This window comes from Myotis nattereri (genome assembly GCF_964212035.1).
Source record: "Myotis nattereri genome assembly, chromosome: 1".
Lineage (NCBI taxonomy): Eukaryota > Metazoa > Chordata > Mammalia > Chiroptera > Vespertilionidae > Myotis > Myotis nattereri.
In genome coordinates, this window is record NC_138075.1 from 177,270,555 (window position 1) to 177,292,741 (window position 22,187).

Genomic DNA, 22,187 nt, shown 5'->3' on the forward strand with positions numbered 1-22,187 from the left:
TGTTGGGTTAGGTCCGTGGTTGGCAAACTGTGGCTCGCGAGCCACATGCGGCTCTTTGGCCCCTCAAGTGTGGCTCTTTCTAAGCCTTAGGAGTAACCTTAATAAGTTTATAACAATGCACCTACCTATATAGTTTAAGTTTAAAAAATTTGGCTCTCAAAAGAAATTTCAGTCGTTGTACTGCTGATATTTGGCTCTGTTGCCTAATGAGTTTGCCGACCACTGGGTTAGGTGCTCTGAGAGAGGGCCAAGACTGTGCCTGGCATGCAGGGGTTAAAATGAGGACCCTGGGGCCTCCACCCATCCGACAGGTCTCTGGCCAGAACTAATGGTCATGATGTCCTCAGAGGAGCGTGGGCTCAGTTGCCAAGGACCAAGCCAGTTCAGGATGGCTGACCAAGTGTTCTTGTTCCCCTGCTTGCCATTATCCGCCTCAGCACACTACACCCACGCCCACACCCGTGGAGGTGCTTTTCTCTGCAGGACCCCAGAGCCAGAGACCTGAGCTTCCACAGCTCCAGCCTACCCGGATTCCCTCCAGAATTCAGGCAGCTCCCAGCCAGGTGTGAGGGAGAGAAGGCCTGGAGGTGGGGGCCAAGGGATCCATGTGGGAGGGAAGATAGACAGTTATAGCCCGTGATCCTGGATGGCCACAAATTCATCCTGACTGATGTTTGCCAGTGCTTTCCCAGCAATCAGTTTACTGCCATTGCTGGCAACAGGCAGAAGCAATGACTTGGTGTTCCATCTCTTCTGTGCACCCCGCCCCCGCTGGGCTCAGCCGGAGGTGTTAATTAGCAGGGAAGTGGCAGTGGCAGGCTGCAGGAGGGAGGGAGCGAGTCAAGTGGCTAGCTCCTTGGCTTAGAGGTTTTGGAATGTGCCAGAGGAAGCAGCAGCAGCTCCAGAGGGGCCCCTGCGGCATCCAGGGCAGCTGGGCAAGGCCAAGGGTAGTTTGAGCCTAAGGGTTTAGGGACGGCTCCAGGCCTACCCTGGGTGCCACCATGAAAGCTTTGCTGATGGTTGAAGGGCAAATTCCTTTCTTCTCAAAACTGATCTTTTCTTTCAATTGGAATTCTGAGAAGACAGAGTGGGTGGAGAAGACAGAGTGGGTGGAGAGAGAAGCCTGTGTTCTAGTTAAGTTCCCTCAGGCAATATATTTCTTTACCTACTGGGAGAAGCAGAGTGGAGGGAGTCCTGAGACCTAGGACTGCTTTCTTTTTTTTCCCTAATTGTATTTTACATCTTATAAGTTAAGTAATACTTGTTTATTTTAGATATTCTAGAAAAACAAACATGCAAAAGAAAACAGATTACGTGCATCTCCCCATTTGAGAGAAAACTATTTTGGGCTATACCCTCCTAGACTTTTTTCTCTATGCATAACTATACTCTCATTCTGTAATTATAGTATAATCCTGTTGTCGGCTCTTTTTGTTAGTTGATACATCATAGACATCTTTCCATGCCCATAAATGTGGATCGTGGATTGCTTTATAATGACAGGGTAGCCTTCCAAAGTTTGGATATACTTAACCTCCTATTATTGGACATTTAGGTGGTTCTTTTGTTGTAGTTGTTGCTCTTTTCAACAATACTACATCCTACTGGCTTCATCTTCCTGCACACCCTTAATTGTTTCCTCAGAATAAAGCTTTCACAGGATACATTTCGATGTGCATTTTAAAGATTTTTAGACCAGTGGTTCGCAACTGGAAAGGGCATTTGGCAATTTCTGGAGATATTTCTAGATGTCTAGCTGGAGGGGAGGCTGCTACTAGTACAGAAACCAAGGTACGCTAAACATTCCACAATTACAACATAGCCCCCAAATCAAAGAATTATCAAGTCTAAAATATCACTTAGTTCCAAGGTTGAGAAAGTCTTCTTAGACACATAGATTCCCCCTCCCCCCGGCTTTATTGAGATGTAATTGGCACATAGCATTGTGTAAGTTTAGGGTGTATAGCATGTTGAGTTTATACATATTGCAAAATGCTTACCACCAATCGCTAACACCTCCATCCTATCACATAGTTGTAATTTCTTTTTGTGTGTGGTGAGAACATTTAATATCGACTCTGTTAGTAACTTTCAAGTATCCTATATAATAAAAGGCTAATATGCAAATCGACTGAATGGCAGAATGACTGGTCACTATAATGTGCACTGACCACCAGGGGCCGATGCTCGATGCAGGAGCTGCCCCCTGGTGGTCAGAGTGCTCCCACAGGGGGAGTGCCACTCAGCCAGAAGCCCTGAGCCAGACATCCCCCGTGGGCTCCCAGACTGTGAGAGGGCACAGGAGGGCGGAGGGACCCCCGAGTGCGTGAATTTCATGCACCGGGCCTCTAGTTTATAATAATACTAGTAAAAGCATAATATGCTAATTAGACCAGATGTCCTTCCAGATGACAGGACATCTGGTTGAAGCCGGGGGTGCCAGGGAAGCCTGGGTCCCGGGTGCCAGAGGGAAGCTGGTGCTGGCAGCTGGGGAAGGAAGGTCTACTCTTGCACAAATTTCATGCATCGGGCCTCTAGAATGATATAATAGTATTAACTCTCGTCATCATGCTGCATATTAGATCCCCAGAATTTGTTAATCTTATTAATCTTATAACTGGAAGTTTGTGCCCTTTGATCAATACTCCTCATTTCCTCTGCCCTTCAGCCCCAGGTAACTACCAGTCTACTCTCTGTATGAGTTTGGCTTTTTAAGATTTCACACATAAGTGAGATAATACAGTATTTGTCTTTCTCTTTCGGACTTTACTTAGCATTGAGCCCTCAAGTTTCATCTAAGTTGTGGCCAACAGCAGGGCTTCCTTCTTTCTCATGGCTGGATAGCATACCATCCCACACACGTGTTTTCGTTCCTGGTAAGATTTGTGAAGCTGGAGTGCCTGTGAGGAAATGAGGCAGAGGTATTCAGTTTAGTTGGCACTCAACCCAAACCAACTCAAATCCATCCTGTCTTCCACTTACAGAAGGACTTGAGTGCCAAGCCTTTTTGGAGGAGGGAAATGGCTAATGTGAGCCACTTGGGACCTGTCCTTATATTCAGGAGAGAAAGAAGGGCAGGATTCCCTGGGAGAAGGTGCAGAGGAAAGAGAGAGGCAGAGAGGGAAGGAATGGGGAGGGGGGTAGTGCAGGACTGGACAATGCAATTCTTGTTGCAATGAAAAGAGGGTTGTATATATTCTTTAGGGACCTGAAGGCCAGTTCCGGGCACCGTTGACCCAGACAGGGAGAGCACATGCTGTTGCAGAGTGCAGGAGGCGGCGTGGGTCAGAAAGCCTCTATTGTCTCCCGGGAAACTGGCACAGGGAGTGTGAAGTCCTGTGTCCTGGGGTGCTGGCCAGGGCCTAGCCATCGGGAGTAGAAAGCATCAGCACTTCCCACGCCATGTATTACAATGCTGTGAGATCCAAAATATTATTCCATCCATGAAGTCTCCTCCTCAGGAGACTCATTGAAACTGGCTACTCCATTTACTTATCATTGGAATGTATTATAGCCATTTATTCACAACACGGATATTTACCAAGCACCTACTAATGCCAAGCACCATGAGCGGCAATAAATAAAGTAGATGCTCATGGAACCCAGAATCAACAATGCATCAAGCAGTATAAGTGCTATGAAGAGGGACATACAGAGTGTTTGTAGCACAGAGTAGGAGCACCCCACGTAATGGGGTGGCAGACAGGGGTTGATGTCAGAGAATTTCTCATAGGAAGGGATGTCTAAGTCAAGAACTGAAGGACATGCCATGGCCTGTGTGCCTCAAAGGTTAGAGTGTCGGCTTGCACAGTGAGGGGTCATGGGTTCAATTTCTGGTCAAGGGCATGTACGTGGGTTGCAGGTTTGATCCCCAGTCCCAGTTGGGGCACATGCGGAAGGCAACCAATAGATGTGTGTCTCTCACATCGATGTTTCTCTCTCTCTCTCCCCTCTTTCCCTCCCTGCCACTCTCTCTAAAAAAAAACAAAAACAAACAAACAAACAAAAAAAACAGGATAGTTGAAGTTCACCCAAACCAGAGGAATACAGATTTTTTTTTCTGGAAGTCTTTGAAAATACAAAACGTTCTGGTCTCCCCCAAGGCCATTTTAATATCATCCATGAAAGAAGGCAATTGGACTAAATATGTCTTTAAAAATTAAGGTCCCTCTATTCTTGTGAATATTTCCATCATATAGGAAGGGACTGGAATAACATAGCAAACATCATTATTGCTCCCATTCTGGCCCAAGGTACTGTGGATGGCTCTCCTCCTGCAAAGTCTCATGGCTGCTGCCCTTGCCCCTGTTAGTTCATTCTCAACACTACATCCAGAGTGGGCCTGTTAAAATGTAGCTCTGAGCATGTCTCTTCTCTGCTCAAAACCATCCTACGGCTCCTGTCTCAGTCCATGTGCTAGTCCTATATGATGGACCCCCTGCCCTGTGATCTCTCTGAACTCATTTCTGAGTCATCCCACTGGACTCCTTGTAGTTTCACACGCACACCAGGTGCAGTCCCATTAGAGGCTGTTCTGCCTGGGACACTACCTCCCCAGGTAGCCGCAAGGCTTGCTTATTTTCCCCACTTTGAAGTCTTGACAGAACTATCGCCTTCTCAGTGAGGTCTTTCTGGAAGACCATGGTGGTAAGCAGCAAAAGGGGCCCAAATATCTGCATTCTAATCCCTGGATCCTGTGAATATGTTCCCTTATACAGCAAAGGGACTTTGCAGATGTGATCAAGTTGATCTTGAGATGGGGAGACTCTCTGGATTGTGCAGGTTAATAAATGGAAGAGGGAGACAGGTGAGTTAGAGTTAGTGAGATCTGATGTGAGAAGGACTCACCCTGCTGGTGCTGGCTTTGGAGATGGAAGAAGGGACCATAAGATGAGGAATATGGGCAGTATCTAGGAGCTGGAAAAGGACAGAAAATAGATTCTTTCCTAGAGCTTCCAGGAGGAACACAGTCCTGTTAGCACGTTGATTTTAGCCCAGTGAGACCATGTTGGACTTCTAACATACAGAAATGTAACATAATAAATTTGTGTTGTTTTATGTCACTAAGTTTGTGGCAGAAATAGGAAACTAATGTAACCACTATTTTTATTTTTATTTTTTTATAATATTTTTATTGATTTCAGAGAGGAAGGGAGAGGGAGGGAGAGAGAGAAACATCAATGATTAGAGAGAATCATTGATCGGCTGCCTCCTGCACCTCCTGCACTGAAGATCGAGGGGATCAAGCCTGCAACCCGGGCATGTGCCCTGACAGGGAATTGAACTGTGACCTTCTGGTCCATAGGTTGATGCTCAACCACTGAGCCACGCTGGCCGGGCTGTAACCACTATTTTTAAAACTGTACCCCAATCTGCACCTGGTACTCCCCATTCTCGATCTTTCCTATATTTTTCTCTATAGCACTTACCATCAGTGAACATATATTTTACTTTCTTTGTTTTTTGCCTGTTCTGCTCCCTCCACCCTTAAGAATATAAGCTCCATAAGGGCAAGTATTTTTCTTTTTTGTTCACTGTTGAGTTCTAGAAGAGTGCCTAGGACACAGGAGGTGTTCAATAAATGTTTGCTGAATGAATGAATTTTATACCCAACACTCAGATTTGTCATCCATTCATTTCTTCATTCAACCACTTTGTTCATGTTAGGACCTGGGAACTTAGAGGCAGTCAAGATAGGTCCTTGACTTTGAGGAGATAACTATCTGGGGAGAGAAACACACACAAGTATCTATAATAAAAGATAGTAAGTACTATAGTTGAAATGACCTACTAAGTGCTGCAGAAAACCCAAGGAGGGAATTAATGATACATTCATGGGTGGTGTAGCCCAAGAATTCATTCAACAGATACTTATTGAACATCTGTTTTGGGCCAGCCCTTGAGCTAAGTTCTTCAAAAATTTTTTGAAGAAATACTGGCAAAAATTCTTCAAAATTTGATCAAGATGAAAAATCCTCTGAGTTAAGAAGCTCAACACAGCCCAAGCTCAAGAAATATGAAAGAAAACCTTACTCAAGTATCAAAATTAAATTTCTTAAAACAAGTAATAATGAGATCCTAAAAGCATCCAGAGAAAAAAAAGCACATATCACCTACAGAGAAACAAAGACAAAGATGACAGCAGACTTCTTGTTGGAAACAATGCAAAACTGAAAGACAGTGGAACAACATGTTCAAAGCACTGAAAGAAAAAACATCCATTGAGAATTTTATATTTAACAAAAATACCTTTCAAAAATGAGGATAAAGTATTGTTTTCTGACATAAAAAACAACAACAAGAGAATTCATTGCCCGCAGACCTGCACTACAATAAATGTTAAGGAAGTTCTTTGGTTAGATGGAAAAATATACCAACTGGAGGTCTTGATCAACATAAAGGAGTAAATGGCATCCAAAATGGTAAATACATGGATAAATATAAAAACTTTTATTTTCATTTTAAAAATATCTTTAAAAGATAATGGCTGTTTAAAGCAAAAATTATAATATATTTTGGGGTTTAAAATATTAAGTAGAAGTAAAATATATGGAAGTCATTGCACAAAAGCCATAGAGGGGAAATGAAATAGGGTGTTCTAAGGGTCTTATATGACATGTGAAGTAGGATAATATTACTTGAAAGTAGATAATAATAAGTTAAAGATGTATACTGTGAACACTAAAACAACCACTAAAAAACCCCAGTTATCACTAATAGGCCAAACGAAGAGATAAAATGGAATGAGAAAAATGTTCAGTTAATTCAAAGCAGACAGAAAAGGGTTAAAATGAGAATGAAGAACAGTTAGACAAATAAAAAATAAATAGCAAAATGGTAGTCAACCAGCCATATTAATATCAGCAAATGTAAAATGGTCTAATCAGGATGTCCAATAGAACTTTTGGCAACATTTTTTTATCGGTGCTCTCTAATACCTAGTCACATGTGGTCATTGAGTTACTTGAAAGGTAACTTGTGAACCAAATTTTAAATTTTGATTAAATTAAAATAGCCACATGTAGCTAGTGGCCTGTTGGTGCAATTCTAGATACCTGGATTAAAAGGCAGATAGTATCAGATTGTCTAAAAGTCAAGGCCTGACTATATACTGGCAAAAGAAACTCCATAACTATAAAGATAAATATTTTTTTAAAGAGTTTGGGAAAAGAAATATCATGCAAACATTAATAAAGATTGATACATTAATATCAAAGTAGATATCAAGAAGATATAACAACTCTGAAGACAAACATTTTTATTTAGTCATCCTTGGTATTACGTTGTTGCTGGTGGGGCAGTGTGTTAGTTTGCTAGGGCTGCCATAAGAAAACACCACAGACTGGGTGGCTTAAATGATAGACATTTATTTTCTCACAGTTCTGGAGGCTGGAAGTCCAAGATCTGGGTGCTGCAGGGCTGGTTTTTCCTGAGGCCTCTGCTTGGCTTGCAGATGGCCACCTTTTTTGCTTATCTTTTCATGGTCTATGTACATGCACCTCTGGTAATTCTCTGTGTGTCTAAATTTTCTCTTATATAGATACTGGCCAGATTGTATTAGGACCCATTGTAACAGCCTCACTCAACTTAGCCACCACTTTAAAGGCTCTATCTCCAAATACAGTTGTACTTTGAAGCACTTGAGGTTAGGGCTTCAACATACGAAATTGGAGGCCACAGTTCAGGGTTAGTTAGGGTTTCAGTATAGGAATTTGTTGGGGAGACACACAATTTAACCCAGAATAGCCGGGGCATTGTTGATCACGGCTGTGCTCCCAAGAATGTGTCTTTGGGCTTCCATGGTGCAGTATAATTGTCTGAAGCACACAGTGCTTTCCCTGGCGTATGAAGACTGTAGCAGTGGTTCCCAACCTTCTGGCCCTTTAAATACAGTTCCTCATGTTGTGACCCAACCATAAAATTATTTTTGTTGCTACTTCATAACTGTAATGTTGCTACTGTTATGAATCGTCATGTAAATATCTGATATGCAGGATGGTCTTAGGCGACCCCTGTGAAAGGGTCGTTCGACCGCCAAAGGGGTCGCAACCCACAGGTTGAGAACCGCTGCTGTAAGGCAAGAGGCAGGGCCAAGGTAGTGGGGCTATGGTTCACCTCTCGAGAGTTGTAGAGGAAGATAGAATGGGGAGGAAGGGAATCATACCTACCCAGAATCTTATGTTGCCTCTGTTGTTTTCGTTGAAGGTTCTGACAACAAATTGTGCCTCTTGCTAGATCTTTTTTGTTAACTGAAGTATCACTATATATAGGGTGGAGCAAAAGTAGGTTTACAGGTGTTCATATCGAAAATAATACAGTAACAGTAATACAGGAATAAACTCTGTACTCACAACTGTAAATCTACATTTGCCCCTCCCTGAATTAATGAAAGGAAAACTTCATGTAAACAATGTTGTTTATTCTGACATCAGGAGAAGAACCAATTGAAAACGCTGACCCTTCCAGAAGCCCACCAGCTCTCCCCGCCCACAAGCTGCCTCTTGTTGCCATGGCGATATTGGTTTTCAGCTTAATGGGGAGGTGCTAGCTGTGGCTCCACTTTGTTGAATGTTAGGAGACTGTGGCGCTAGTTCATCAATTTAGCCCCTAAGGTGTGAGGTTTGAAATTGGGGAGAGAAGAAAAAGGAGGCTGCTGAAAGGTCCTGTGGGAGAAAAGGTTTTAGGGGCCCTGAGCTACATGATCTGTAACAAAGTTAGAGCAAGTCTATAGAGCAATTTAAAAACAGATGGGCTTCCTGAAATCGCCACTGTGTTTCCATGGAAACACCTCAGCTGACTCTCTTAGTTGCTATAAAGTGTTGTCCCCTCTGTATGGACAGAATCTCCCTGTCAACTAGAGGGAGAGGACTCCGGACAGAATCAGTCAGACCAACCTGAGAAGGAAGAAGACAGACTTTGGAATCCTTAGGAGGATTCTCCTGAGAGCCAGACCTCACGCCACTAGGGGCGATGTCAAGAGTCGCCTGTCTCATGATTTTTAGGGAACGGTGGAGGCCCCTTCCTTCCTGCCTCTAGGCTTTGATAACCAGAGGACATTTGCTAACCTGTAATTCATTCGATAAAATATTCATAGAGCACCTAGCACTGAATTCTGCCAGAAGCATCCATCAACCTGGGGAAATGCGTGCAGGCCACCATGAATGTCAATTGCTTACATTTCTGTGATAGATCTGCAGCAACAGAGGCTCATATTGCAGATCGTCCAAATGGCCAGGGGCTTCTTTTCATCCACACCCTTGTTGTGTGTGTGTGTGAGTGCTTAGGGCACTGTGTTAGGCGTTGAGGTTATGAAAAGGAACAAACCCAGGCACAGGTTCTGCCCTCGGAGGCGTGCATGGCAAGAATAAATGCTAATACAAATTAATGGTGCAGGCAACAAGCTCCATAGGAATTCAGAAGGGCAGCCTTTCTTCCAGGGCTGGGGTGATCAGGGAGAGGGTCTTGGAGGGGGTGGGCATTGAACTGGGCGTGAATGAGGGCTGGGCTTGGGTACCTGGGAGGATCTTGAAAACCAATCATTGAGGGAAGTGGCAGAAGTACCAAGACAGGGGTGAGTGTGGGCCGTTGCCCAGGGGAAAGGAGCAGGCGCATTTGAGAAGAAGGGTTAATGACATGGAGAGTGGAAAATAAAATGGACCAGGGGGAGTCGGGGGCTCACGCTGTCAGGGTTCCGAAGGGCATGCAGGGAGGTTAGACTTTATCATGTGGACAGTGAAGGACTGTCAAAAGGTTTTAGAGCAAGAGAGCTGCTGTTTGTTTGTTTATCTTATTTATTTTTTTGCAGAGTGATGCTGTAGGATTCTTAATCTGGCAGCCTTGTAAGGATGGTTTGAAGGAGGGAAGAAAGAGCCAGGGAGACTGGCTGGGGTTGGGATGGAGGTTGAGGGACTGGAAAGAAAAGGATGAGTGGATGGAGTGGGTGAATGGATGGACGGACCTTAGAGATACTCAGAAGCATAGACTGTAAGTGATTGGATCTAACAGAGGCGGCAAGGGAGAGTGTAAGGTTTGAACTTGGGTCAGTAGGAAAGGAGTTTCTACCTTTAAAAGAAATGATGCTTACCAAGCCCTATATTAATCAGGAAGATCAGAGGAAAATCCTTGCCCTTAAGTAGCTCACAGCCTAGTAGGCGAAGACAAGGGTGATTGTAGATGCTGGGATAGAAGTACAGTCGGGCTCACAGGAAGGAGGGGCCAATTCAGGGGACGGGGCAAGAGAGGTGGTATCTTCATAAGAGATCATCTTGAGCTGACTGTTGAAAGGGGGCTTGTTTGAGAAGTAATATGGTAAGTTAAGGGTTATCTGACTTCAGAGTTCAGTTTGAGGTAGGCAGGACATCTAAGTGGAAAGCATCCATTTATTCAGTTCATTCCTATGGAGGGACCCCAGTCCTAGGGCAGGAACTCAACAGAAATGAATAAGGCTCACTCCCTGCTCTCGAACTGCCTGTCTAGTGAGAGGTGGGGGTGGGGGGGAGGATAGCGTTCATTCCAGCATTCAAAGGTCTGTGTGGAGACCCTCCCCACCTCACCAGGTGCTACCCTGGGGATGCAGGAGTGAACAGAATGGACGAAATCCCCTCCTCATGGAAGCAGAATTGGACTAAGTGGTAAAAGACAGTTTGAGGAAAGTGCTGGAGGTGGGGGTGTAGAAAAAAGGAGGAGGGAGTTCTGACTGCTGAGTGGACCCCCCGGGAGGCCTGTGCTGTCAGGAAGCAGGAGGTGACCGACGGGCAGTCTCATTAGACAGCAGTTGGAGATGTCGGTGGGGAGCTGGGCGTAGGGTCAGGTCAGACTGCATAATGAGCCCACACTTCAGCGTGTGCCTCATGATCGCGAGGGGACGTGCTGTGTCTCACCGGGCAGGCAGCTCTGGAGCGGTGACAGCTGACGCCAGGCATGCCGACCCTGTGTGGATTGTGCTCGCCAGGACTCCCTCTCCGGGGAGCCAGCCTGTCAGCCTCCTTTCCTGGGCTCGGCACTTGCTGGTTCTTCTCACCGCGTTTGCTCGGATGCCGATGGAGCCAGCACGACCCAACTAGCAGGAGTTCATTTGCTGCTCCAGGCCTACGTTCAGAGGGCCAGCAACACCCAAACCCTGCCACACTGATCCAAGGCTTATTTACTGGTGTTGGAGCCTCTCTGAAGAGAGAGCGGTTGTCATAGGTTGATTTGCATCCCCCACAAATTCACATGTTGAAGTCCTAACCCTCAGTATGTCGGAATATGACTGCATTTGAGACAGGGTCTTTACCAGAGAATAAAGTTAAAATGAAGTATTAGGGTGGACCCTAGTCAAGCATAACGGTGTCCTTGTAAAGAGGAAATGCGGACATAGGTGCGCACACAGGGAGAATGCCATGTGGAGATGCAGGTGGGGATGGGGAGGGATGCTTCTGTGAGCTAAAGAATGGCAGAGATTGCCTGCAAACCTGAAGCCAGGGACAGGCCTGGAACAGCCTCCCTCAGTCCCCAGCAGGAACCAACCCTGCTGACGCCTGGATGTCAGGCCTCCCGCCTCCACAACTGAAACAGTAAACTTCTGTGTAAGCCACGCAGCCTATAGTCCTTTGTTATGGCCGACAGGGCAAACTAATGCAGCGGGTCAGTGACTCTGAAGCCTTTCAAATCGGGAGCCTGTGGGGCCCATCCCCCGGCTGCTCTAGGCCACACTGTCATAGTCGTATCCCTCCCTTGGGTGCTGTCGAAATCAGTGTTTCTGATATGGCGCCTCAGTCAGAAGTTGCATTGTGGCTGACTGGCTCTCAGCTCCATCAGAGAAGCAGCCGCACATGTGCATGTCTATCTTTCCCAGCTCGTTTGTTTTTCGGAGGATTCTCATTACTGAAAGTATGGAGTCTCAGCCAGGGTGGCTCAGTTGGCTGAGCGCTGTCCCAGGCACTGAGAGGTGGTGGGTTCGGTTCCCAATCGGGGCACACGCCTGGGTTGTGGGTTGGATCCCCAGTGGGGGAGTATACAGAAGGCAAGCAATTGATGTTTCTCTCTCACATCTCTCTCTGTCGTCGCCTTCTCCTCCTCCTCCTCCTCCTCCTCCTCCTCCTCCTCCTCCTCCTCCTCCTCCTTCTTTTCTCTCTCTCTCTCTCTCTCTCTCTCTCTCTCTCTCTCTCTCTCTCTGTCTCTCTCTCTCTCTCTCAAAAATGACATTAAAATAAATAGATAAATAAAAGTAGTAGTGCCTCTGGATAGGCCCTACTGGACAAGGAGGTCCGTTAAAGAATAAAAATTCAATATGTGTTTGTGGTGGTGTTTGGCCAGATTTATAAGCTTATATAGAACTTTAATGAGCCAAGAGGGTTTTCATTCAAATTCTGGGCATGGAGGGCAGAGAATCGTTTCTAGTTGCTGTCACCAGCTGTTGATTCTGCTGGGGCTGAGGGGCAAGAAAGGCGTGGAAGCAGGCGTTAGTCAAGCAGGTCCTCTGGCCAGGGGTGCAGCAGTACCTGTTGTTGGAAAGAGTTCTGGCAGAGCTTACTTCTGGGGAGTTGGGCTCCTGTAGCGACTGGCAGAGGATCCGGGGTTCTGTTGGCCCCTCTCCCTCCACTCCTTGGCTTCTGCAGGGTGAACAGCTCGCTCTGGACTCACCCTCATCCCCCAAAAGCCTCCAGAATGTCTGCACTTGTTCCTCAGGAAGGGGGTACACGTACCAGCCAATTCAACTATTTTCTTGTTACTTTTTTGAAGTCTCAGAAGCAGGCAAATGAACATTATACTCAAGACTTACTTTGGCATATCCATGAATGAGTTCTGTCCACCAAAGTGTTTGAATCTCATGCCCATACTTTCTTTTTTTAATTTCCATTTTGTTTGTATTTTTCACTTGTCAGGACTTTCCTCAGGCCCTGACGTTTATATATGTGCCAGGCGTCAAGCTAAAGATGATGTGTTAATTTTGTTCATTCTTCACAATACCTCTGTGGTGGGGGTACAGCAGCCATCCCCATTTTACAGATGAGGCTCTACAAGGCCAGTGGCTTGATGCAGATCCGCTGGCCAGTAGACACTAGGGCCAGGCTATGTGCCCAGGATTGTGACTCCAGAGTCCATGCTCTTCAGTGTGGCACCCACAGTCACCGATTTGGGCTTTATACCCATGCTGGGGGTATGAAGGTGCTTGGAATGAGTCCCGCCCTCAAGCCCCAGAGAACTGCTATGACTTGGTGATGTGGGACAAGAGAGAAATGCACAGGGCTCTGGGAGCTCAGAATGAGGAGTTTGTCTGGAGCTGGGTTCTGGGAGGGCTGTCTGAAAGAATTAATGACTAAATTGGGATCTTTTGCATGGAGGAATCACACAGACAAGGGCATGGAGGCTGAGACATCAAGCTGGGGGGATGAACAGCCGCTTGGTGTACTGGTAACCCCGGTGAAAGGAAAGGAGAAAGGACAGGAGTGGCTGAAAATGAAGATGCAGAGAATACAGACAAGTACGGATGAGGAGACCAAGGAGATGCTGTGTTAGTCCAGGCGAGAGATGGTGAGGGCTACAATGTAGGAAAGAGATGGAGTTGGAGAGGATTTTGAATTTGAAGGTCCTGACAGCCGAGTGGATGTGGGGTTGACGAACAAGAAATCTTAGCCAACACTGAGCACTTAATATGTTCCAGGTATAGTTCTAAATGTATGGCTTATTATGACTCATTTACGTCCACAGAAACCGTAAGAGGTTTTCTAGATGAGGAGCTAAGTGAGTTGGCCCAAGGGCACGCTCATGGCTAGCAGGTGACAGTCTGGGACTCCCCTCAGGTAGCCTGGTTCTGTGGCCTCCTCTCTTCATCACCGAGCTGCACTTCTCTGAATGAGCCCGGGACCGGGGAGGGCGTGGAATGAGCCCACCACCACCTCTGCCTCCAGTGCCCATGACCGAGTGGATGGTGGTGCTCTTGACCATGGATTCTGGACAGGAGCGAAGAAAGATGTTGGCTCTGTGTTACAGTGTGCAGTGCGAGGTGATTGTGGCACACCCAGTGGAGGAATCCAGCTCAGGCCTGTGTCCTCCCGGAACCTCCTGTCACTGAGCCGCGGGCTTCTGCACCTGCATAAATCATTACACTGCTTTACCTGTGGATAGCAGATAGATAAAAAAAGAAAAAAAGGTTGGTGGTGCAGGGTCTAAAATCGCTCATAATCTGAAGCGATTCCTCTCTGTTTCCAGTTCACTGACTGGATGGCAGATTAAAATGTGAAGGTTTGGAAAAAAAAAAAAAACACCATACACCAACATCACAAAAATACATAGCTGTGCCAATCTCCAGTGCCTCAGGCATAAAATTAAATTTAACATTGTATTACACATTTGAAGACTTGTCATCATAGGGCTGGCCAGACAAATATGATTTACAGTGTTAGTCTTTGAGAAATGAGTAGGAGAATTAAAATAGCAGTAGAGCTAGCACATGAAAAAAAACCCCTATCTGACGGTGTTAAGAAGTCCTGCTTGATCGCATTGTTTATATTGCCTCCTCTTTCGTGTGTTTGAGGGATTCTGATGTGTGGGACAGGTTTTCCCACTGAAATCTGGAAACTCAACACCCACTTTCTCCTTTCCTGGGCCTTTAATCTGCCCCCCACCTCCACCCATATTTTTCTTATTAGCTGCAGGGTTCTGTCTGTCTATGGGCTAATTTCTGAGATCTGAAGGTAAAGCTAAGTTCAGATTCTAAACCCCCCCCCCCCCCCCCCCGTCTGCCTGAGTGCTCCCCTTAGACCCTCCAGCACCTTGAGTCCCTGACTTTGCCCATGGTAGGGGTTTGGTGTCTTACTGCAACTGCTCCTCTGGACAAAGCTTTCGAAGGGCCTCCGCTCAGTTCTGTGTCCTGCCCTTGGAGGCTTGTCATTTCTGTCAATATCAGAAGTGAAATATAGGTCAGCCTCACAGATCCCAGTGTTAAAAATAAAATCTTCCTCCCCAGGCTTTGCGGGTTTGTAGATTGGCATGGGTTCTCCCCTTCCACCAACCCCACTTTCTAAATTGCTTCCTGGAGCTTAGCTGACGCCACTCTCCACAGAAGAGGGAGCCTGATAATAGGAGAGGAGCTGAAATGATCTCTCTTGGCAGACTCCATTCCAAACGTGACGGCTGCCTGAATGGAAATTGTAAATAGATGCACTGAGCAGGTTTCCCTCCAGCTGTGGGGTGAGGAGTGCTGGCTTCTGGGAGCTTCAGTCCCGTTTTCTATAAAAGTGGGTCTGGCATGGAGCCTGGGAGGAGCCCCCCTCCCTTTGTGGAGCGCCGGCGTGCCTCTCCGGTGGCAGCCCCGGGATCGGGCAGTGCAATTCCTCCCCATTTTGATGAAAAAGACCCCCAGTCTCATCTTGCTCAGTCCTGATCCTTGCATATGAGCTCTCTCAGAAGATTCAGCCCCTTCTCTGTGTCATTGAAATTCAGGAAGTGAAAAGCAGAGCCTTTTAATAACCGCGCATTTCTTTCCTCCTGTACCCTGTTCTTATTTCCCCTCTTCCTTCTCCTTCTCCTTTTATTCTGACTTCCCCGCCTATGTCCTTTTGCCTCCATTCCATTTTGCACTTCCTACTCCTGCATAACTAGGAGATAAGTTATCCATCACATAAAAGCCCCTGGGAATTCAAGTCTTCGAATCGATTCCTCACCCCACCCCCATTCTCAGGTCTCATTTTTCAGGCTGGTCTGTGCTTGACAGGAGCTGCATTGTCGTGAGGGGACCCTAAGGATCAAGGAGACTTTGACATTTCGGCTTTTCATAAGCCATCTCTGCAAAGCCCGGGCAGATCTCGAAACCGATGTGTGCCTTCCTCCAACAGCTGGCCGCAGCGTTGCTTTTTTGTTGTTGCTGCTGGCAGGCCCAGGCCAGCCTCCAATGTAAGCATTTTCCCAGGGTTCAAGGAAATGGGATGAATCTGTCTTGTCTTTTAATCCTTCTGAGTTGGGTTTTTCTCAGAGGTGTCTTTCTGGGTGGGGTGTGCCGGCTGCTTTTCCTCTAAACAGGAGTGGGGAGAGGGAGAGGAAGACAGCTGAGAAGGAGACTGGCAAATACATTTGGTGGGTCAAACAGAAATGGTTACATAGTTTTCTAAAGCTATACTCCAGGCCACATTAAATGATTTCTTGGAGAGTAAAGGAGGCTCAAAAAAAGGTGTGAGATGGGTGACCCTCTATGAACATAGCATCCACCTGTCACTCTGCCCAAGAAGAGCCAGGCTCCTGAGGGAGCAGGAAACAGACATTCCCTCCCTTGGAGTCCATCCTCTTGGGGGGCCCTATGGCACCTTGCTCTGTGGGGTCAGCCCTACCGTGGCTTGCTCTGTGACCCTGGGCATGTCATTTGGCCGCTCTGCAGTCCTATGCCTTTGTCTGTGAAAGGGGAGAATTGGACAGGAGCCGTGCTACTCAACTCTGGCTGCCAGACAGAGTCACTGGGAGCCTGGAACCACGCCAGCAGCCAGAGCTTCCTGATTACTTTGCTCACAGGTGAGGGAGGCCTGGCTTGGGTAGCTTTCAAAGCTCCCTGGGTGAGTCTCCCATGCAAACAGGGCTGAGAAGCGCTGCCTAGACCCGGGTCTCTCACACTGCAGCTTTCACATGATTCATGTGGACCTTGTTTAACTCAGATCCAATTCCACAGGTTCCAGTGGGGAGGAGGTTCTATCCCTCCAGCAGGCTCCTGGCCAGGCTGGTGCTGGTGTTCCGACCTCACTCTGAGCAGCAACGGCCTGGATGGTCTTTGCAGTCCTGATAGTATATAGGGTTTCTTATTTATTTATTTATTTTTGGCAGGAAGAGGGCGGGGAATAAGTGAAAGAGATATATATATGCTTTTAAAATACCAATGAGAAACATCAGTGATGAGAGAGAATCATTAATCAGCTGCCTCCTGCACGCCCCCTACTAGGGATCAAGCCTGCATGTTCCCTGACTGGGAATCAAACCATGACCTCCTGGTTCATAGGTCGATGCTCAACCACTGAGCCACACCAGCTGGGCAAAAGAGACATAGTTTGGTGGTAGTGGGGACGAGCTCCCTTTCATCGTTTGGGAAATGTGATTCAGTAGTTGGTGGTTAGGGTTCAATTTGCATCTGTTTCGAACATTGAAATAGGTTTATTTAGGACGGACAAAGAAAATGTGAGTGTGTGTGTGTGTGTGTGTGTGTGTGTGTGTGTGAGAGAGAGAGAGAGAGAGAGAGAGAGAGAGAGAGAGAGAGAGAGAGAGAAAGGACCATGAAGGAGAATGTGTAAATGTATGGCGCTCATAGGGTGAAGTTCTGTGTTAAATGAACCTTAGGTTTGGGTAGATCAATGAGTGATAAATGCCTGGGCTCCCCCAGGTCCAGTTCCGGTGAGGAGATGAGAAGAGGACCACATTTTACTCAGCTGGGATTGAAGGCGAAGATCTCGTTCCCAGAGCAGCTCGAAGGCTGGAAAATTTCATGTCCTCAGTGCCATCTTTTCCCGTGCTAAGCAGCCATCTGCTCCAATTATTCTTGAATTATAGTGACAGCTTTTGGTTTACCCAGGGTTTCGAATCATCTGAACTTAGGAGCAGAAGTAAAATTATGCCTTTCTTGGTCAGAACATTTCAGCTGGCTGCTTTTAAAAGGCTCTTTTCTTCCCACCTCTCCCCATCCCAACCTTGCTGTGAGCCACAGACACTGTCGTCATAGTGTCTGCCTGATTGCTGCACGATTGCATATGAATGTTAAAGTCAAGGTCAGCTGTAGAGAGATGCTACGTAGGTAGCATCTTACTGTCTTTTCTCATCTTTGTAGAATGACAGATTCCCATACGTGAAAAAATTCTCCTGCTTTACAGTTATATTTAATTAAAATTAAACACTTCAAGCCTTGTGGTGGTGATTCTTCTGCCCACATAATCATGGGGATTTCTTTTGCTTTAGAATAGGTTTCCAACAGAGCAGGATTTCTTGCTAAAATCTACAATCCAGGACTTAGTCACTGTCCTATTTTCAGGGATTCTGCTGATTTGTGGCTAAAGGGAGAAAAATGGTTTTCTAGCAAATATATTTTCTAATCTAGAGAAAATACATGTATTTTCTCTCTCTCCATGGTTTTAATCCCCTCCCCTCCATAAGTAAAAGTTCTTTCTTTGTAGCTTCAGTGAGCCTCTGGTCATAGTTCCATGAGCCCAGTGCTCTGTCCAACTGAGCAGGCTCCTCCTGTTGTTTGCCGTGACCTTAAAATTTGGAGTTTGCAAAGGTGCTCCTTTATTATATGACTAGAGGCCCAGTGCACAAAACTTTGTGCACTCGGTGGGGGAGAGGGGGTCCCTCAGCCCGGCCTGTGTCCTCTCGCAGTCTGGGATCCCTCAGGGGATGTCCACCTGCTGGCTTAGGCCCGCTCCCTGGGAGATCAGGCCTAAGCTAGCAGTCAGACATCCCTCTGGCAGCCCGGGAGCCCTTGGGGGATGTCCACTTGCCAGCGGGGAGCAGGCCTAAGCTGCAGTCGGACATCCTTAGCGTTGCTGAGGAGGCGGGAGAGGCTTCCGCCACCACCGCTGTGCTGGCAGCCATCAGCCTGGCTTGTGGCTGAGCAGAGCTCCCCCTGTGGGAGCGCACTGACCACCAGGGGGCAGTTCCTGCATTGAGCATCTGCCCCCTGGTGGTCAGTTTGTGTCATAGTGACCAGTCATTCTTAGTCATTTTGCTGTTTGGGTCAATTTGCATATTACCCTTTTATTATATAGGATAGAGGCCTGGTGCATGGGTGGGGGCCGGCTGGTTTGCCCTAAGGGTGTCCTGGATCAGGGTTGGTGTCCCACTGGGGTCCCTGGCCAGCCTGGGTGAGGGGCTGATGGCTGTTTGCAGGCTGGCCAAGCCCCTCAGCGGGGATCCTCAACCCATGGGGGTGTGGCCAACCTGGGTGAGGGGCTGAGGACTGTTTTCAGGCTGGCCACACCTCCTTCAGGGTGGGGGTCCCTACTTGGGTCTCTGGCCAGCCTGGGTAATGGGCTGATGGCCGTTTTCAGGCTGACCCAAGCTCCCAGCCTCTCCTTTTTTTCATTTTCTTTTTTTTTTTTCCAGCACCTCCTTGAGCGGAGGCCAGGGTGGGCTGGAAACAGGTATCTGGGATTTATTTATCTTCCATAATTGAAACTTTGTAGCCTTGAGCAGAGCCCAGGGCTGGCCAGGGAAGGCGGGAAGCTTGGCTTCCTCCATCTCTGGGGGCAACCCAAGTCTCCTGTTTGCTCCAGCTCCATGGCTGCTGCCATCTCAGTTGGGTTAATTTGCATACTCGCTCCTGATTGGCTGGTGGATGTAGTGGAGTGATGGTTAATTTGCATCTTTCTCTTTTATTAGTGTAGATATTTCAAGTTTCAGGCTGCAACTCATATTTTATATAGGTTATAGAAGCAATAGAGTGCAGATAGAATATAAAAAATGAAATAGAAGAGAATATAAAAAATGAAATAGAAGAGAATAAAAAATCAAAACACATCACACAAATAAGGGCTGATAGTGTTTAGTGAAACCTTGTGTGTGTACTGCATGCAAATGCCTTTTTTACTATGGATCATGGAAAAGAGAATTTGAAATACTTTAGAATGTATACTCCCAGGTCAAGGAGGCAAAGACATTGCATCTTGTATTCCAACTTTAATTGATTTCATTGATTCTGAGGTGGTGTCTAGACTCTGAGAGAAAGTGCTGGCATGGATTAGCAATGTATTTTTTGTTTTGTTTTTTGGTTAATCCTCACCCAACGATATTTTTTCCATTGACTTTTTTTGGAATATTTAGTAAATTTACTCAAATGAAGCTTAAATGATATAGAACTGAAAATATTAGAAATCTACATACAATAGAAAGTAAATATAAATTAGCCAACTCTATGAACGTTTTTAGCTAAGCACTCATACAAATACATATTCACCTCTTTCTTTAATATAGGAATAACATACACATACTGGCACATGACATGATGATTCTGGCAAAAATATTTCGGAGACATTAAAAATATTCTCAAGTTTTAAAGATGGTGTGGAATAAGTTTTATTTTTATTTATTTTATTTATTTGGAATAAGTTTTAACAACATTGCACATGAATGGAAACCCCTGATTTCATTCCATAACTTTCATGCCAGAAGCATGCTGGTTTTACTTAAAAAAAGAAACCAAACAGATCTTGGTATCATATACATTGGCTTATTAATAATTAAGGCCTCTTGTTTACACAGTATCTCAGTCTGGACAAAGAGATTTTAGTATTGATTATTTGCTATGATGTTTTAAACTTCCAAAGTCTTTCAACCTAAGAAAATAGCTGCACACATTTGAGGGTTTTCTTATAAAACACAGTCTTAAAAAAAGTACCGATGGTTGGTCTCTGCTTTTTCTAGTAATAGTTTTGTCTTATTTCTTTTTCACATAGTATGAAGTGTATTCTTACGAGGGACTGCATTAAATCTAGTAGTTCTTCCACAATGTTGCCAAGTAGCCACATAAATCCCAAATGCAGCAAAGGAGAACAATCTTCATAGTGCACTGCCACCTTACTGAAGTTGAAGCTGCTCCTTTCGGATATTTTCCCACTTCAGTGTGAAGTAGATTATTCGGGTTTCGTTAGTGGTTTCATATGTGGCTTTAAAAGAGAAGGTGTTGATTTCTCCCGCAGTTCACAGTTCTCCAGTGAGACTTGTTTGGAAATCATGTAGTCCAGGAATGTTTTGAATAACCAAATGCTCTTCAGTAGATTCACTGCCTTTCAATGCAACTGTAATAAATGAGCATCTACATCCTTAGCTATATTATCAGTATATCCTGGAACCAAAGTAAGATGGTTTTCTTTCCTTTTTTTTTTTTAAAATATATTTCCATTGATTTCAGAGAGGAAGGGAGAGGGAGAGAGAGACAGAAACATCAATGATGAGAGAGAATCATCGATCGGCTGCCTCCTGCATGCCCCCCCGCTGCGAATCAAGCCCACAACCCAGGCATGTGCCCTTGACCGGAGTCGAACCCGGGACCCTGAAGTCATCAGGCCGATGCTCTATCTACTGAGCCAGACCAGCTAGGGCTAAGATGGTTTTCTTGTTCCCACAATCCACTTAATTGTTTTAAAGTCTGAATATTTCCATCATTTATAATTTCTGTTTTGGGTGATAGTTCTGACCACCGCCTTTTTATGACTGCTTGAAGCCAGTTTAAACCAACTATTATATAGTCTTCAAATTTGCTTTTAAGTAGAGACCTTACAAGAGGCAACAAGTCTACACAGTAGCCGAGTGAGATGTATTGTTTTTCTTCCTATAAACTATTGCTGAGCACAGGAAGGCACCACTCCAAGGTCTTCTATCCTCACCAAACAAGCATCAAGTTCACTTATACGTCTTTCTCCAGAAAGTTAAAGCTACATTCAATCTCAAACTCCTGCTGAACAAAACTTCGCCATTGTTTCATGATCCTCCGAAACCTCAGGAAAAACCCACTGTATTGTGATGATGCGCTTTCTGTCTGTGAAGAGCCAGAACCACTGGTGTTAAGCAAATGTGTTGGACTATCGGGGTGTAAGTTTCCAGGCGGGCGGCCTGCGCAAGCCAGTTCATGTTCTTTATTTGCCATGTCGCAGCCCCCACTTCTAGGGGACTGTTTCTTTTTAAAGCAAGAATTTGGGAAAGGATAATGAACTTCCTGTGGTAGATCACCTTACGTAGTTTATCTGGGCTTTTCACAATGTGTCCAACTGTCCTATTTATGTAAGCAGCCAACCGTTTCGGAGATTTCTTAACCTCCTTCATGTTCCTATTAGTGAAATTAGAAATCCTTTTTCTAGGACAATCAATGGAATGATCCTCAATATTATTATAAAAGTTCAGTTTTTTAACATTGTGGGTTTCAGATGCCATAATCTCCCAAATACCAGTGCCTCCTGGTACCCCGGCGCCTCAGTCCAGCCCCGGCGCTGACCAACTGCGCCTGGAAGCCTAAGAGAGTCCCCGGGCTCCCGGGCCAAGCCCCACTCAGGGCCATTCAGACGCAGCCGCGTGCCTCCATTGACTTTCTTTTTTTTTCTTTCTTTATTGATTAAGGTATTACATATGTGTCCTTAGACCTCCCCCTATTGCCCCCCCCCCTCATGCCCTCACCCCCCTGGTGTCTGTGTCCATTGGTTAGGCTTATATGCATGCATATAAGTCCTTTGGTTGATCTCTCCCCC

The 22,187-nt window shown here is 45.9% G+C and overlaps 1 protein-coding gene and 1 pseudogene across 2 annotated transcripts in view; one reads left to right on the top strand and one right to left on the bottom strand.

The window, feature by feature from the left end:
* SCD5 (stearoyl-CoA desaturase 5) overlaps nucleotides 1-22,187 on the top strand; it is a 145,054-nt gene that overhangs the window by 19,820 nt on the left and 103,047 nt on the right. The gene's annotated exons all lie outside the window — the stretch shown is intronic.
* On the bottom strand, nucleotides 20,736-21,876 carry LOC308518972 (KATNB1-like protein 1; annotated as a pseudogene). The gene is made up of 2 exons: nucleotides 21,056-21,876; nucleotides 20,736-20,810 (listed from the first exon to the last, which is right to left on the bottom strand). The product of its transcript is annotated as a KATNB1-like protein 1 (transcript).